Source organism: Episyrphus balteatus, chromosome 1 (genome assembly GCF_945859705.1).
Source record: "Episyrphus balteatus chromosome 1, idEpiBalt1.1, whole genome shotgun sequence".
NCBI classification, from domain to species: domain Eukaryota; kingdom Metazoa; phylum Arthropoda; class Insecta; order Diptera; family Syrphidae; genus Episyrphus; species Episyrphus balteatus.
In genome coordinates this window covers 70,657,323-70,672,295 of record NC_079134.1, presented here as the reverse complement: position 1 = coordinate 70,672,295, position 14,973 = coordinate 70,657,323, and the positions used below count along the sequence as shown (strand labels likewise).

Sequence of the window (14,973 nt, the reverse complement as noted above, 5' to 3'; positions counted from 1 at the left end):
AATAACTTTTTTCATTAATCGTTTTTGCATTTCTTTTGCGATTTTTATAAGAGTCGAAATTGATTTTTTTTCCTGCAAATTGATATTGAATCAGAATTTTGGTTTTTTTTTTTAACTAACTCTTCTTAGAATAACTTTACCATTTCTTGGTGTTTTTAGATGAAACAAAAGAAAATAATAATGTGGAATAAGGAGAATCCAAAAAAATTACTAAAATTTAATTTGAAGTTAGTTTGAACGGTTAATTTGAAGGAAAAGTGTGAAAATGCTTTTTTTTAGCATTTTAGTCATGGGGCAAAGCGTGATTATTTTTTAAAAATATTTTTGTATTTTTTAATGAGAAGTTAATAAAGTTTTTCATGTAGCCAGTTTGCCAAAAAAAATATTATTTTTATTTACACACTAAAAATTTGATTTTAATTAACCAATATTTGCATTCTTTTTTTGAGGAAGGGGCAGTCAAAGCATCCACAATTTATTTTTATTATTTTTTTTCATTATATTTCAAATCAGTTTCAAAAAAAAAATATATATTTTTGATCACAGTATTTTTAATATAAATTTTTGAAAAAGTGTCTATTTTAGCTTTTTTTACTTTGAAAATTCCATTAATCACGCACACATACAAACCTAGTTCAAAAGAATGCCACTGCGGAAGCTGGCGCTGATGAACTCTTTCTTTCTGTTCTTTTCTATTTATTGAAAAAAAACTTGCTCTTGCGCTCTCATTTTGTCGTTATATTTTTTTTTTTTTTTTTTTGTGTTTACATAATACTTTTTTTTTTTGTTTCCTATTTTCTCACTCAGGCAGGCAGAAATCATTCATGAAATTATGAAGATGCTGCAGAGAGTAGGTAGATAGTAGATATTTTTTGCAAGATCATTATCTTTGGTTTTCAAAAAGGGTTGTTTTGCTCTTGTTGAATCTTGGGTTTTTCCTAACAATTCATTTTGTGTTTATAATATCCCACTCGCGCGTGAGAGATGACATTTTTGGTTTTTTTTTGTGTCAGCGAAATTCCTTGTATTGTGTAATATTCAGATCGCTCGTGCGGGGAATAGGTAAAGGATTAGATATGTGGGTACATTTGTAAGTATGCACTTGTTTGTTTGTAAAAATGTGTATTGACATTTGACATGTACACAATGATTGATTTGCATATTTGAGTTGATTTCTGGGTTGTATTGTTTATTATACTACACTCGCGCTTGCGTGCGGGGTTATATATAATATAAATATGTCCTTTTGTTTTTCATTGCCTTTGTTTCTATGTTGCAGATTCGGTTTTTTTTTTCAATTTTTTTGATTTGGTACTCCGAAAAATCGATTGCTAGACACCTCTAGAATATAAACACCAAATATGAGCTCTTAATATCAATGGGAAGGTCCTCCGCTCCGCAATTGTCCATTTTTACATCAAGCTTCTACTAAGAAAAAATCATTTTTTTAAAAATCGACTTTTTAGCAAATTTCTTTACATGTTCTTGTAGGAAATTGAACGCTCTACAAAAAAGGCCATGTACACTTTTTTCGTTTATCTAATCGTTTAATAGATATTTGAGGTCCAAAAATCGAGAAAATCTTTAAAAATTCGTTTTTTGTTCTTAATTTTGTAACAAGTTGAAAAATTATAATAATCAAACGCGCAAGACATATTCTTGTAGGAAATAGATTGTTCGACAAAAAAGGTCTTAATAACTTTTTTCATTAATCGTTTTTGCATTTCTTTTGCGATTTTTATAAGAGTCGAAGTTGATTTTTTTTTCCTGCAAATTGATATTGAATCAGAATTTTGGTTTTTTTTTTAACTAACTCTTCTTAGAATAACTTTACCATTTCTTGGTGTTTTTAGATGAAACAAAAGAAAATAATAATGTGGAATTAGGAGAATCCAAAAAAATTACTAAAATTTAATTTGAAGTTAGTTTGAACGGTTAATTTGAAGGAAAAGTGTGAAAATGCACTTTTTTAGCATTTTAGTCATGGGGCAAAGCGTGATTATTTTTTAAAAATATTTTTGTATTTTTTAATGAGAAGTTAATAAAGTTTTTCATGTAGCCAGTTTGCCAAAAAAAAATATTATTTTTATTTACACACTAAAAATTTGATTTTAATTAACCAATATTTGCATTCTTTTTTTGAGGAAGGGGCAGTCAAAGCATCCACAATTTATTTTTATTATTTTTTTTTTCATTATATTTCAAATCAGTTTCAAAAAAAAAAATATATATTTTTGATCACAGTATTTTTAATATAAGTTTTTGAAAAAGTGTCTATTTTAGCTTTTTTTACTTTAAAAATTCCATTAATCACGCACACATACAAACCTAGTTCAAAAGAATGCCACTGCGGAAGCTGGCGCTGATGAACTCTTTCTTTCTGTTCTTTTCTATTTATTGAAAAAAAAAACTTGCTCTTGCGCTCTCATTTTTTGGTTATATTTTGTTTTTTTTTTTTTTTTTTTTTTGTGTTTACATAATACTTTTTTTTTTGTTTCCTATTTTCTCACTCAGGTAGGCAGAAATCATTCATGAAATTATGAAGATGCTGCAGAGAGTAGGTAGATAGTAGATATTTTTTGCAAGATCATTATCTTTGGTTTTCAAAAAGGGTTGTTTTGCTCTTGTTGAATCTTGGGTTTTTCCTAACAATTCATTTCGTGTTTATAATATCGCACTCGCGCGTGAGAGATGACATTTTTGGTTTTTTTTTTGTGTCAGCGAAATTCCTTGCATTGTGTAATATTCAGATCGCTCATGCGGGGAATAGGTAAAGGATTAGATATGTGGGTACATTTGTAAGTATGCACTTGTTTGTGTGTAAAAATGTGTATTGACATTTGACATGTACACAATGATTGATTTTCATATTTAGGTTGATTTCTGGGTTGTTTATTATACTACACTCGCGCTTGCGTGAGGGGTTATATATAATATAAATATGTCCTTTTGTTTTTCATTGCCTTTGTTTCTATGTTGCAGATTCGGTTTTTTTTTTTTTTCAAGAGAATTTTTGCCATTTTAGGTTTAAGACTAGGTTCCCTTTTTCAGCGAAGTTAGATCTCATGTAAAAGAATTTGTGTGTATTAGTGTATGTGTTTTGCTCTCTCGCCATCGAATTCTCTGGTTTTTTCCTCTCAGGTTGTTGGTTTTCATTCATATTCTCTCTATGAGATCGCCATCGCAATCACGCGTGCGGGGTGATCCAAATGGATGTAGGTACACATACATAGATCTTTATATGGATATGGTGTTTGTGGACGAAAACTGGTTTGAAATTCTATATTTTCATGAAAGATTTCTGGAGTGTATACCTATTTATTTTTGAAATGAAAAAGAAACTTTTGTTTTCATGTTGCTGTTGTGGATGGCATTTGAGTTTTCTGTGTATCAGAGAAATTTTTTGCATTATAATAATAACACTGTGTTCGAAAATGGAACTTTTTTTTCCGACAGAGGGCTCTCATATCTACTAAAGATAAATTCGAGTATGCTAAACACGATGGCGTACTTAGTTTTTCTAAATTAGGTCAAATATGAAAGATTTTTGCGTTTGAAATTTTGTTTGCACATGCCAAAAATGAGGCTATAAAACACCATATATTTTCTAATTTTTGATTTTTATCTATGTAAAATGATGGAAAATCTATTTTTTTGGAAGTATTATTCGTAAAAAAAGTTATTTGAAAAAAAATTTGTCGAAAGACTATTTAAATCATTATTTTCATGGAAAAATTTATCGATTTTTCTTCAATTTTTCGTATTAATAAATTAAAATGCAGCACTCGGTGGCAACGATTTGATCTTGTACTTCAGGATAAAATATGGAATTTTTTAACAAATCGTTACCGTTTATGTTAAAAGTAAGTTGCACTTTTTACCGTGAGGTAGTTAAAGTTTTTAACTTATTCTTTTTTATAATGAAAATTGGATATTCAAGAGTATTTTTTGTGACAGAATGAATCCTAAAGGTTTGAACCTTAAGAAAAAAAATATTCTAGAATATCAGGTAAGATCGGAAGGGGGCAAAACACCCATGGGCTCAAGTAGCTAAAAAAATAAATAAAAAATAGATGACCGTTAAAGGAGTCAAAACAGATAAGCGTGACAAACCCCCTTAAGTTAGAGATGGACTGTGACAAATATATTATGTGTTGTGTATGTAAGCTCATATAATGCAGTATGCAGATGGAAGTAATATTAAATATGTTTTAATTTTAAAACAAATTGAAAGAATTTAAATTAAAATATTGATACCATGCCTGATTTTTTAATTAAATATCTACATCTACATCTACATATGTACACTCCTGCTCAAATTTATCGCACATCAAATTTTTTTACAGAAAAGTCCTGTTATTACTTTATGTCACAGTATCATGGTTATTTTCTCAAATGAGACAGGAGTAATCTTAAATTTAAGGTATCGAATATGGGGAAGATTTTGGGAGAGATTTGCTGAATTGTCTGTCATCCCGCGAACCTTTTAGAGAAGAGTCATAAATTTTCATGCAGTAAAACCTGGTTTACAACACGTACGGAGTAATTGAGCTCTGCTAGACCTACGTTAAGTACCAAAAGGTACTTGACTGATATCCTCAAACAGCATGCGGTTCCAATCACCACTAGATTTGGTCCACAGTTTAGTCTGATGCACGATAATGCATGCTAGAGTGGTTTGAGAATTTCTTCAAGATTTTAATATGCCAGCTTTGGATTGACCACACAGAAATTCGGACTTAAATTCAATAGAACAAGTCTTGGAAATGTTGAAGAGATGTATTCGCGACCGAAATGCACCTCCAAGCTGTCTTGATGAACTGAAAACTGCAGTGAAGGAAAAGTTACATCAAAACCTTCAAAAGTTAGTTCATGGAATGAACAGATGACTCCAAGTTGTCATATGCGCTAGAGGAGACAATACCAAGTATTGAATAAAATTATTGGAAAAAACTGTCACTTCCTTGCATTCTTTGAAATTTGTTTTCTTTAAAAACTAAAATTATTTTAATATCAGTTTTCTGACCTTAAATTGCTAAAATTGGTTTATCTTTTTTTTTGTTGGTAATACTGTTGCAGTTTAGCATATTTTCAACTTGCTAAACAATATGCAATCACAAAAAAATGCACCAAAGAATTTTAAAGGCATTTTAAATAAAATACAGAGGTATAACTTAAGAAGAAAAAAGTGTGCATTAATTTTGAGCAGGAGTTTATAATATTCCAGAGTACTAACACATAAAAGGTGTCTACATAAAAATGTTGAGTTTTCGCATACATTTGTACCTTTATAGTTAAAAAATGTAAGAAAAATCGATGTTTTTTCCATAAAATAATGATTTAAATAGTCATTTGACAGGTTTTTTTTAAATAACTTGTCTTACGTATAATACTTCCAAAAAAAATAGATTTTCCATCATTTTATATCGATAAAAAATGAAAAATTGGAAAATATATGGTGTTTTATACCCTCATTTTTGGCATGTGCAAACAAAATTTCAAACGCAAAAATCTTTCTTATTTGACCTAATCCAGAAAAACTAAGTACGCCATCGTGTTCAGCATACTCGAATTATCTTTAGTAGACATGAGAGCCCTCTGTCGGTTTTTTGAACTATCATAGTGTAATTATAGTTGTTCAGCGGAGAAGCAGGTAGAGGATGTGTTCTGTGGGTGCTTTGATATAATATACTTGACAGCATCCTTTGTGTAGTGTGTATAAAAATATGAGTAGATGCGCAGAAAGATTGATTTTCAGGTTCTTGCTCACTTTTGAGTTGTTCTTCGTTGAGAATTTTTTTGTCTAGCACTCGCGCGTGCCGGCTGACATGAAAATGTATTTATATACAATATATAGAATGCTAAGGTTCTTATGTGTATGTTGTTTTAGGATGGACTCGAGATAAATCTTGTATGACAATATGATCATGGAGAATGCAGCAAAAAGTGTCTCCTGAACTTATTTTTTGAAACTTAGGGCGCATGCGGATTAGACTAAATATTTAGCCGAGAATAAATTTTGATAGCTTCTTCTTCATTCAAAAACAAAGAAGACACTGAATTGAAAATCCATTGCAAAACTATTTCTATAAATAGGTACCATCAAGTGCATTCTAACCACAAATACACTTATATAACCCTTTACCCATTCCCCCACGAAAATATAACTATTATACCTAAAATGGCAAAAATTCTCTTGAGAAAAAAAATCGAATTTACAACATATAAACAAAGGCAATGAAAAACAAAAGGACATATTTATATTATATATAACCCCTCACGCAAGCGCGAGTGTAGTATAATAAACAATACAACCCAGAAATCAACCTAAATATGCAAATCAATCATTGTGTACATGTCAAATGTCAATACACATTTTTACACACAAACAAGTGCATACTTACAAATGTACCCACATATCTAATCCTTTACCTATTCCCCGCATGAGCGATCTGAATATTACACAATGCAAGGAATTTCGCTGACACAAAAAAAAAAACCCAAAAATGTCATCTCTCACGCGCGAGTGCGATATTATAAACACGAAATGAATTGTTAAGGCCCCAACCCATAGAATCCGTTTCGTCCGTTCCGTCGAAGTTTTCAACTGACAGCTCGATAAAATACACACGTTCTTATAGCAAGCGACCCATAAACGACGGATCGGACGGAGACAGATTGATTCGACGGAAGAAGTAGCCCAACTTTCTACTTTTTCATCCGTCGTATCCTTTGACATTGGTTGTCAACAATAGATCAGTTCGATTTTCTGTTTCTGAGTGCACACCTGGGAGTTTCAGAATTAAGAACTGTGTTCTTTTCTTCTCCGATCTTATGAATTGTGAACTTAGTTGTATATTTGTGAAGAAAATGTAATTAAAGTAACATTTGATGATATTATCTAATAAATTACATATATCAATTAAATACTCAAATTCTGTTGTAGAGTTCAATTTTACTATGCCAAAGTCATACCTACAACTCATAATTTGTTATAAAAAAAAAGTTTTTAACTGAAGAGCAAGTATCTACATGAAATCTAGTCGCGCATTTTATTTTTTTTTTTAAAGAACAACAATAGTAGTTAAAAAATGTTTGCATCAGAACTTTCTTAGTGCACATTCAGCGATAAAATATCGAACACACCTCGGAATTTGAAGTGAGCTGTCAAAAAGCAATCCGTCGTACGACGTATTCTATGGGTCACCCCTTTCTGTCCCATCCTTCAACTCCAACGGATGGATTGACGGAACGGACGCAACGGATTCTATGGGTTGGGGTCTTTAGGAAAAACCCAAGAGTCAACAAGAGCAAAACAACCCTTTTTGAAAACCAAAGATAATGATCTTGCAAAAAATATCTACTATCTACCTACTCTCTGCAGCATCTTCATAATTTCATGAATGATTTCTGCCTGCCTGAGTGAGAAAATAGGAAACAAAAAAAAAAGTATTATGTAAACACAAAAAAAAAAAAAAAAAAAACAAAATATAACGACAAAATGAGAGCGCAAGAGCAAGTTTTTTTTTTTCAATAAATAGAAAAGAACAGAAAGAAAGAGTTCATCAGCGACAGCCCCTTCCTCCAAAAAAGAATGCAAATAATTAAAATCAAATTTTTAGTGTGTAAATAAAAATAATATTTTTTTTGGCAAACTGGCTGCATAAAAAACTTTATTAACTTCTCATAAAAAAATACAAAAATATTTTAAAAAATAATCACGCTTTGCTCCATGACTAAAATGCTAAAAAAGTGCATTTTTACACTTTTCCTTTAAATTATTCGTTCAAACTAACTTCAAATTAAATTTAAATAAAAGTAGTAGCCAGAGGTCTTCATTCCTCGTGCTCTCCCGAGGAAGTAGTGGAAGATCTTGTACAAAAAGGCTACCAAGCACTTGATGCAGTCAATCTATTTAAGAATGAGACAATTAAAAACTCCTCTGGAGAATCGACGATAAGTAAGAGGTTACTACCTTTATTCATGCTAACTTTTGACATCAAACAAAGTGTCGAGGAGATTTATAAAGTAAGATCAATCTTGGGCATAGCTGTTTAAATTGAACCACTCCGAAAATCTAAAGTTGTTCCGCAGTGCAAACGTTGCCAAGCTTTTTGTCATACCCAAAAATACTGCAACCGCGAGTTTGCTTGTGTAAAGTGCGAAGGAAAACATGCAACTAAAAATTCTCCGATGAGCAAAGATCAGAAAGCAAAATGTGTGAACTGCCAGGGTAATCACCCGGCAAGCTATAGAGGCTGCCCAGTTGCCAAAAAATTCCAAGAGCAAAAATACATCTGCTAGAGACAAACCCAGAAAAACAGTAAATACCGATTTAAATGCTGAAAACAATACTAAGAATAAACCGCCTAAAAAAGCTGTTCAAAGTAGAAGCGATGAAAATAAAGCCTATTCTCAGATTCTAAAAAATGTGCGGAAGAATGAAGAGACTTCCATAAAAGAAATGCTACAACTCATTCTCCAAAGAATTGATAAACAGGATTTGAATATCAAAAAGTTAAGCGAAAAAGTCGCTTTTAAAAAACAATGATGGACAGAACACTTAAAATCGCTACATGGAATGCAAACGGTCTTTTACAACACTTATCCGAATTTAAAATCTTTTTAGATCTAGAACATATAGATATTTGCCTGGTGTCAGAAACTCATTTCTCCAATAGGCAAAGTCTAGATAATGTAATAGAACACTATTCATGTTACCACGCTCCACATCCAGCTGACAAGGCAAGAGGTGGATCGGCGATTCTTTTAAAAAAGAAAACTTAAAACATTATTAAGAAACCAAGCTTACTAATGAAAATATGCAAGTAACAACTATTAGTATTGGTATGAAAAAGAAAGAGTTTAAGATAGCAGCTATATACTGCCCACCAAGGCGATCCCCGACAGAAGATGACTATACAGATCTATTAAATCTTCTTGGGCATAACTTTCTTGTTGGTGGAGACTTCAATGCGAAACACACCCATTGGGGTTCAAGACTTATATCAACAAAAGGCAAAAGACTTTTCCAAGCAGGCCGTAAATACAATTGCGAATTCTATTCCTCCAGGTCGCCAACTTACTGGCCTTCCGATACTAACAAAATACCAGACCTTTTTGACTTTTTCGTAGCTAAAGGAGTCAAACGAAATCACATTAGTGTCGAAGGTAATTATTACTTGTCATCAGATCATACTCCAGTGATTCTATCACTAAGTGAATCGGAAGTAATAGAAAAAAGTAATCCAAAGCTTGTAAATAAGAAAACAAACTGGAGTGATTTTAGAGAAAGGCTCTTAAGTTTTATAAATTTAAGATCTCCCATGGATACAATCGAGCAAATTGACCATGAAGTGGAACAATTTATTGCTGATGTGCAGCAGGCCGCTGAAGAAAGTACTCCAACATTTTCTAATAGAAGACAAAATGAAATAAAATATCCTTTAGAGATAAGAGAGTTTATAATAGAGAAAAGAAGAGCTCGAAGAAAATGGCAAAATAATAGATTTCCAGATGATAAAACGTTTAACCGTATAAACAACAATCTTAAAAAAACAAATTTATAAATTCAAAAATGACTCACTCAGTACATTCCTAAAGAATTTAACGACTGATGCTTCAACCGATTTTTCGCTATGGAAAGCAGCCAAGCGCCTGAAAAGACCGCAGTTACAAAACTCGCCCTTGAAATCTCAAGATGGGAAATGGATCGGTAACCCAAAAGAAAAAGCTAACCTTTTCGCGGAGCATCTTGCGAATGTTTTTAAGCCATACCCAACAAACGCGGCTGAAAATAGCTTACAGTTAGTTAATAAGATAGATGAAAGTGAAATACCAATTGTAAGATTAAAAGAAATAAAAAGTATGTGTTTACATCAACTATCAAATAAAAAATCACCAGGTTACGATCTAATTACTGCCCAGGTTATGAAAGAAATGCCTTTGAAAGCCTTCATAAGACTCCAAGATATAATAAATGCATGCCTTAAGCAACGGTATGTCCCACACCATTGGAAAATTGCTGAAGTTATTACCCAAGCAAGGTAAGCCACATACAGAAATGACGTCTTACAGACCAATATCGCTTATACCAATTATGGCAAAAGTTTTTGAAAAACTGCTTCTGAAGAGACTTAGCAAAATTATAGAAGAAAGAAGGTTAATCCCAAATCATCAGTTTGGCTTTAAAAATAAACATTCCACGATAGACCAAGTTCATAGAATAACGGATGTAATAGAAAAAGCATTAGAAGAAAAACAAGTATGTTCAGCTATTTTCTTAGATGTTGCTCAAGCCTTTGACAAGGTTTGGCATGAGTACAAACTGCAAAGGGATCTTCCCAGACAGTACTATGAAATATTAAAATCGTACATCTCAGACCGAATGTTTAGAGTAAGGTACGATCAAGAATATTCGGAATTGAAGAAAATATAAGCCGGTGTACCACAAGGAAGTGTCCTAGGTCCTACCCTGTATTTACTATACACAAGGGATATCCCAGTTGGTAATCACACCATAATGGCTACTTTTGCAGATGATACCGCAATTTTGGTACCCGACAAATGTGTCTCTAAGGCAGCAGTAAAACTACAAAATGCCGTCGACACTACAGAGATTGGACCGAAAAAGGCGTATCAAACTCAATGAAACAAAATCTTCACATATAAACTTTACAAATAAAAAGATAAACAATATTCCAATATTCATTAATAAATCAAGCTGTACCTTACGCCAATACGGCCAAATACCTTGGAATGACTTTGGATGCAAAGCTAAAGTGGAAAGAGCACATCAAATATAAAAGAGAAGAACTTAACTTGAAATATAGAAAAATGTATTGGTTACTTGATAACAACTCTGATTTAACAACCCAAAACAAAATAATGCTGTATAATCAAGTACTAAAGCCTGTTTGGACCTATGGTATCCAATTATGGGGCTGTACAAAGAAAACAAATACCGAAATCATCCAAAAATTCCAAAACAAAGTCCTTCGTGGAATAGTTAATGCACCTTGGTACATAAGAAATAGCGATCTACATCGTGACTTACAAATAGAAACGGTTACAGAAGTTGTTAAAAAATACGCTGTATCGCATTATCAGAGACTGCAAAGCCATACAAATTCTGAAATGGTGTCCTTCTTGAATACAAGAAACCATGTTCGGAGATTAAGAAGAACCAAGCCTCATGAGCTTATGGTCTAAAAAAAACATGGGAAAGTATTAAAAGTTTAAACTTCCCCCAAAGTGATTTTACAAAGTTAAGAAAGAAAAATCTGATGTCGATCTCTCAAGATTGGTCCTGATAAAGAGGTGGTTTTAGTGGTTAAGAGTCCCACACTACTTGGTGTCGAATACTGCCGAGTGTCTTTTAAAGATTTCCTCCCGTCAAAAAAAAAAATTTAATTTTAGTAATTTTTTTGGATTCTCCTAATTCCACATTATTATTTTCTTTTGTTTCATCTAAAAACACCAAGAAATGGTAATGTTATTCTAAGAAGAGTGAGTAAAAAAACATGAAATTTCAACAAATTGATGAAGCTTTTTTCTAATAAAAAAAAATCTGTTACGCCTACTGCATGAAAACACATTTGATCATTGTAAAACAAAAACAAAAAAAATAAAAAGTTTATAAACAACGGTGCCCCAACCAAAATTCTGATTCAATATCAATTTGCAGGAAAAAAAAATCAATTTCGACTCTTATAAAAATCGCAAAAGAAATGTTTCTAAAATTTAAATGATGCAAAAATGTGCATGCGTTTATTGATAATCATAAGATTATCTTATAAACTGCAAGAGTTATACAACAATTAGTCAACCATTTTCCATTAAAATGCTATGAAAACCCCCCCCCCCCCCTTAAGGTTTAACTACAACTGCCACTTTTTGCAAAAAGTGTGAAATTTACAAAAGTACATTTATTTTCTTTCTAGCGCCATGTATATTTGAGAAAAAAACAGCAAAAATTGTTTTTGACATCAAGAAATAAGTTGTCTGCCATGCTTTTAATTTTGGGGTGCAAAACTGTCACAAAATGAGTTCAAAACCTTTCACTTTTTTTTTTAATTTGTGAATCTGACAGCTTAAGGAGGTGGTAAAGTGAGGAAAAAATGTCAGATTTCATGATCTATTTGAGACTCGAGATTCAAAAATATGGATTCGAGATTCAAACATTTGAATCTCGATTTTTATCAAGATTCACACATACATATGTAGGTACAAGCACACGCACTTTCAAACACACTTCTCTGTTTAACATTTGCTGTAGAGTTGGGCACTTTAGTTCATTTGAGTGATCGATCATTTTAGTTCAAATCACGCTAATGAACTAGTTCTGAACTAGTTCATTTTAAGGGGTGCTTGAAGAATAAACGCTGATACTGGCACAAGCGACCTTTTGTTTTACATCTAAATCTTGAGGTAGAGCAGAAGAACTGATTTCGCTCAACAAAGAATTGGATGCAATTTCATATGCACTTTGCTTTCAGCACCCCTTCTTTAAACGTCTGTCGGGTTAAAAGGGCGCTGTCGTCGTATAAGATAAGAAGACAAGGACCAAATTCCCTATACAGATGGGACTTCCTTTCACCCAAAAAATATATAAAAAAAATGATGATGTAAGGTGAGCGCAATCTTTTTTGTAATGTCATATTACGACTGCTTTAGGCCCATTTCACACGTCGCGTCGTCGAGAACCGGATAAACGGCCCGGACACACGGTTGCTAGGTACACGTTCTTATGGGCGCCTTCACACGTACAAACCGAAACCGAAACCGTGTACACGGTTCGGCTGCCGAAATGAAACCAACTGCGCTTACTACAACCAGAGACAGAAGATATATATATATTTCTCTTGTCTTTGCTTCAACTTAACTGCCGTTCTGGTTTCCTTCTCATGTGCTGTAGTCAAGAAAGGGGTTGTTTTTTTTTTTTTATATTTTGATGTCAGTTCGTATTGTGAGGTAAGATAGGGGTTGTTTTTTTTTTTCTGTTTAGGTATATCAAGATCAAGTCGAAGTGATATAAACGCGGCACCGTTTATATGCGCGACTGATCAAATCTACGAACATACCCCAATATGTCAAAAACTTATCGTAATAATTATGCGTAAAAACTACTCAAAAATAATCTTGAATAAAATTCGGTTTTTTGTTTTTGTTTTATTATCTGACAGCTAGACAGCTGCGGATACGTTTTTTTGGGAAATCGAATTTGGCTGCAAATAGCAATGCCAAAAAAACACCAAAATACCCCCCAAAAAAACTAATTTCTAGATCCGCGCTGTCTACATTATGATGTTTTCGATGAAAGTTCATTTTATGGATACAATCAAAAGTACTACAATTCATTCTTAAAAAATTACCTAATCACAAAACTTCATCAGAAATTTGACAAAAATGTCACTGGCCCAATACAAATTCAAATAAAATCCACAAAATATAGAATTTTTTTGTATCATTTTTTGCATTAATTTATTTTTGCTTTTATTGTCAGTGCTTTGTCATGTTTATTTGAAATTAGTAAAATGGAGCTATTAAATAAAAACGATACCAACCTATTTTCCAAGATGGCGGCTGCTCCCGCATCCTATATCATCCCAACAAATTGATTTTTATGATAAGGACTTACAAATTCCATGAACAAATTTCATGAACATTATTTTCACTAAATAGCATTTAAAAAAAATCGATTACAAAAAAAAAAGACGGTGGCAGAATAGGTAATATAGAAGAGCAGAGAAGGAGACACCGATATTATGTACCTTAGACTTCATGGAAGAATAAAACGAAAATATTGCAAATATAATTGAGTTGTCAGCTAATTTGGCTGAATTATGTATGTTAAGTACAATGCACATTATGGAAAATGCACATGAATATGGAAAAAAATTGTAAAATAATCACTTTTTATATCTTTTATCTTGTATAGATAGACATTGTAGGTTTAAGTAGAACTTTTTTAAAATAAGATTTGGACTTGACTCGATGCATCACAATTCTTTTTTTGGCTGGAGTAGGTATATATTTTTTTTACACTATTTCTTGTATTCTTTATCAGTTAAGTGAATGAGTTGATGCACTTCTAGCATTAATAAAATTTATTTTCTTAACTCGTTTTCTTCATTTATCGTTAACATTATAGATTGTGTTGTTTAAGATACGATCATAACTATATATTGCTATACGAAATCTTACCGGCCACTAAAGAATAAGTATACTCCGGTCTACCTCAGTCAGCTGGGTTTCTTTTTAGAATGATTAATTTATCGTTTCAGCATTATTTATTATAATTGACAGAAAAAACAGGCCGATTAAAACAATCTAATGATTACTTAATACATGCATACGTTCGAGTAAATTATATTAAAGTTCAAATCACCTACAAACAATATCTGTATATACATATACAGGGTGATTCAGGAGTAATGTGCCAAAAAGATAGAGCGTGACCCCCTTCTTACTTACATAGAAATTAATATATTATGTATGATGTGAAAGTATGCAGGGTGATTCAGGAGTAATGTGCCAAAAAGCTAGAGCATGTAGGTTAGGTCGAGACAAGAAAAAAATCGTATGGGAGGGGGGGGTCTGTTCCACCTCGTTTAGCCGGGAGGGGCAATTTAAAAAAAATTGACTTATTTTGGAAAAAAATATTAAAAATCAACGGTTATACTTACAATAACGTGCTATAACTTTGTGTAAAGCCAAATCCCTAGTCTTTTACAAAAATTCTAAACAAACCCATTTTATCTCACAGTTTTTGAAAAATTAATGTTTAAAATCAAAATTTTGAAAAAAAAAATTAGAAAAAAAAATTTTAAACTAATTTTTTTCAAAACTTTATGTAATTAAATACTAATAAAGTTTTTAAAATTCAATGCTCTTATTTATTTTTAAACAAAAACAGAAAACCAGATTCAAAAATATCTTGTCATTTTCGAGAAATTTGGCTTTTAGGCAATA

General features: G+C 32.0%; 1 protein-coding gene across 3 annotated transcripts in view; it reads right to left on the bottom strand.

Annotated features, from left to right (window-relative positions):
• The window catches only part of LOC129905979 (ATP-binding cassette sub-family G member 4), a 212,316-nt gene extending 197,978 nt beyond the window's left edge, over nucleotides 1-14,338 (bottom strand). The window contains exon 1 of one of the 3 annotated variants that reach the window (XM_055981609.1): nucleotides 14,206-14,338. The gene's annotated coding sequence lies outside the window, so the exon portion shown is untranslated. The other 2 variants (XM_055981610.1, XM_055981611.1) reach the window with 2 other exon arrangements.
• Between the last annotated feature and the right edge of the window lie 635 nt (nucleotides 14,339-14,973).